This window comes from Otolemur garnettii, unplaced genomic scaffold, assembly GCF_000181295.1.
Source record: "Otolemur garnettii isolate 467f Iridium unplaced genomic scaffold, OtoGar3 scaffold00091, whole genome shotgun sequence".
NCBI lineage: Eukaryota > Metazoa > Chordata > Mammalia > Primates > Galagidae > Otolemur > Otolemur garnettii.
This window is the reverse complement of record NW_003852486.1, coordinates 6,209,310-6,212,852: the sequence shown is the minus strand read 5'-3', so window position 1 is coordinate 6,212,852 and position 3,543 is coordinate 6,209,310. Positions and strand designations below refer to the sequence as shown.

General features: G+C 37.7%; 1 non-coding gene across 1 annotated transcript; it reads right to left on the bottom strand.

The window, feature by feature from the left end:
• Window positions 1–1,091: 1,091 nt before the first annotated feature.
• LOC111727051 lies at window positions 1,092–1,218 on the bottom strand. Its single transcript, XR_002774690.1, has one exon. It is a non-coding gene; the product is annotated as a small nucleolar RNA SNORA11 (small nucleolar RNA).
• Between the last annotated feature and the right edge of the window lie 2,325 nt (window positions 1,219–3,543).

Sequence of the window (3,543 nt, the reverse complement as noted above, 5' to 3'; positions counted from 1 at the left end):
TGCAGAGTTGTAATAGCTGGTTTAAAGTCTTTGGTAATGTAACATCGGTTTGATCTTGGAGTTGGCATCAATCAAAAGTCTTTTTCCATAATAATAGTCATTGTTAAGATTTGCCTGGCTCTTTTTACGTCAAATAACTTCAGGGTGTGTCTTGAATATCTTGAGTATTAGGTTGTGAGATTTTAGAGTCTGTTAAAATTAGCTTGAAAATGGGGGATTTCTTGTTTTATCAGGCAATAAACCCAGTTAGATTTAGACCAAAGATGAGGAACATACGCCCTTCTAGGTCCTCAAGTGCAGCCTTTTTTTTTTTTTTTTTTTTGAGACAGAGCCTCAAGCTGTCCCCCTGGGTAGAGTGCCGTGGCATTACAGCTCACAGCAACCTCCAACTCCTGGGCTCAAGCAAGTCTCCTGCCTCTGCCTCCCAAGTAGCTGGGACCACAGGCGCCCGCCACAACGCCCGGCTATTTTTTGGTTGCAGCCGTCATTGTTGTTTGGCGGGTCTGGGCTGGGGATTCGAACCCGCCACCTTAGGTGTACGTGGCTGGCGCCTTAGCCGGTTGAGCTATAGGCGCCGAGCCTCAAGTGCAGCCTTTTGACTGAATCCAAACTTTATAGAACAAGTCCTTTTAACTAATACATCTTTGTCTTTTATACTTTCATTCTATTTTTAAGATACCAAAGAATAAAATAAGTTTCAATGAAATAATCCTCTTAGATTGACTATTAGGCAGAAGTTAGAACTAAATCAGGGGTATAGCCTCTAGGTAGTGAATTAACCCATTAGGGCTAAATTGACAGAGGCTATGCTCCTGATTTAGTTCGAACTTTTGCCTCCTGATTGACACCACTACTCTCACTCTAGTGAGAGACAGTTTATGGGGATCAAGTACCTAAGTCTGTTTTCAGCTTTTAACAATTGTCCACTGTGTTCCTGTTTCAAGTGGAATTTTTTTAAGAACTTTAAAAAAAACTTTCCAATAATTTATTAGACAATTTTTCAATTTTATTTTAATATGCAGTTGAAAGAATTATACAGTAATCAGCCATACACCCACCACATATATTTGATTATTTCTTTCTTCTTCTTCACATGTAGAGAGTTTGTTTCTAGGGAGGCCACAAGTTTTGTGCCTGTCATCACAATGACCCCAGATTCTGTTGAGAGTGTTTTAACATAGGAGCCATTCTTCAGGCCCCCTCCTCTGAGTACACCCCTAGAAGTAGAATTTTTGAATAGTTGCACAGCTCAACAGCATTTTTTTTTAATTCTGTCTACTTAACAGTTCATCATGTCAAAATAGACCAAGGGAATGCTGAAGGAAGAAAACAGAGTTTTTAATGAGGATTTGGAATTGCAATATTGTCATATTTCTGCTAAAGAGGATTTTCTTGCTTTGTCATACTGCAGTATCAACATTAAAGAAATTCAATGCTCATCACCATTAAAACACTTATAAAGACCACAAATACGTATTTTAAATTAGAGGGAAAGGCAGGAAAAGTGGTATTATAGAAATTAGTGGCTCATGCCTGTAATCAAGCCTGAGCAAGAGTGAAACGCTGTCTCTACTAAAAATGGTAAAATTAGCCAGGCATTGTGGTGGGCATCTATAGTCCAAACTACTTGGGAGGCTGAGGCAAGAGGATCACTTGAGCCCAAGCATTTGAGTTGCTGTGAGCTATGAAACCATGGCACTCTACCCAGGGCAACAGAGTAAGACTCTGTCTCTAAAAAAAAAAAAGATGAAAAGCAAAAGTAAAGATAATTCTTTCAATCAGCAATAAGACCTGGAAATCATGCCACTGAAGCAACTTATAAAGAAGCTCATATACTCAAGAAAAAAATGAAGCCATTTGGTGATGTAGAAATGTGAAAGAATTAATTGCCAAAGTTTTAGGATGCTTAGACTCTAATAATATTTCAAAGTACAAACAACTGCCTCTTTCAAGAAGAACCATAACTGATTAGTAGCATGAATTGGCCTTCAACTTAACAGAACAAGTTTATACAATACTTCAAAAGAAAAATATGTATTATTTCTGACATCAGAGAAGTCAAACTGGAGAGAAATCCTATAATGGTAATAAATGTACAGAAGTCTTAAAACAGAGCTAAGCCCATTTGAACTATGAGCAAATTCTCACAGGAGATACTGGAAAATATTTTTTTTAGTATGTTTTAAAACATACAAGAGAATAATTCAATATATAATCTCTGCGTAAATGGCTGTAGGCATAAAGTACCCTTTATTCAGCATGAAATAATTATACTTATGAGACAGTCTGTATTTGCTGTGAATTTAGAAAACTTTTTAAAAATAACTTCCCATAGCTAGGTATCATCTCAAGCACCTGTAGTCTCAGCTACTAGAGAAGCTAAGGCAGGAAGATCATTTGATCCCCATAGTTTGCTGTGAGGTAGGCTGATGATGGGGCACTCCACCAGGTCGACAGAGTGAGACTCTGTCTCAAAATACACACACACACACACACACACACACACACACACGAGATAGAAACCCTTTGAATGTGATCATTCAGGGAAAAGTTTTGCACTTTGGTCCTCCCTTACTCAAAATCATGGAATGTACACTGAAGAGAAAAATGATGGATATTGGTCACGAGAAAGGCTTCATATTTAGCTTAGACCTTATGATGCAGCAGCAGAGAACTCATACTGGGGAAAGCCCCTATGCATGCTATCAGTGTGGAAGAGACTTCAGAAGGTGTTCTCACATTATTCAGCATGAGAGGACTCATACTGGAGAACACTACAAATATAGTCATTGTTGGCAAGCTTTCAACCTTGGCTTTTTTCTTATTTGACACCCAGAAAATCAAAGGGATAAGAAAATCTCAGTGAACAAAATCAACATGGAAAATATATTGGTTGTAATTCCATTTTGTTTGACACCAGAGACAAACCATGAAGGAGGTAAAGTCCACAAGTTACTTTTGAAGTTTAAAGAAGTACCTGAATATAGTAAGTCTGTACTTGTGACTTCTTGCACTCACATGACAGGTATTAGCATTTCTACTGTAGATGTATCTTTAATTTGCCATAAGAGCATTTCATGGGGTCTCAGAGTCTATGCCTGATGGACAATGTCTCATAGACATGGTTGCCATAGATAATCAAATGTAATCAGTGACAACCACATATTTACCTTTGTACATCATATATGAATCAAAGAAGAAATCATGTATCTTTTAGAATCACTGGGATCAGATATGTATAGTTTTACAATATTTATAGAAGCGGGCCGGAGGCTATGCCATCCAATTTTTCCTTAATTAATCCAAATGTCACTTCAAACAATTTTGAGAGATTTATACTATCTTACCAATGTTTCACCAATCACATTCTATTTTTAACTTAGAGAGATGTATCATAAAGAGATGCTTTCTAAAGCCATTGCCAGTGTTCAAGTAGGATTCAAAAGTCATATTACTACTACATTGACATGTCTGTGATGATAACACAGACCCCACTACCTCCAACCCAACTCCCTCACAAAGAGCAGCAAGTCTAAGCAGCAT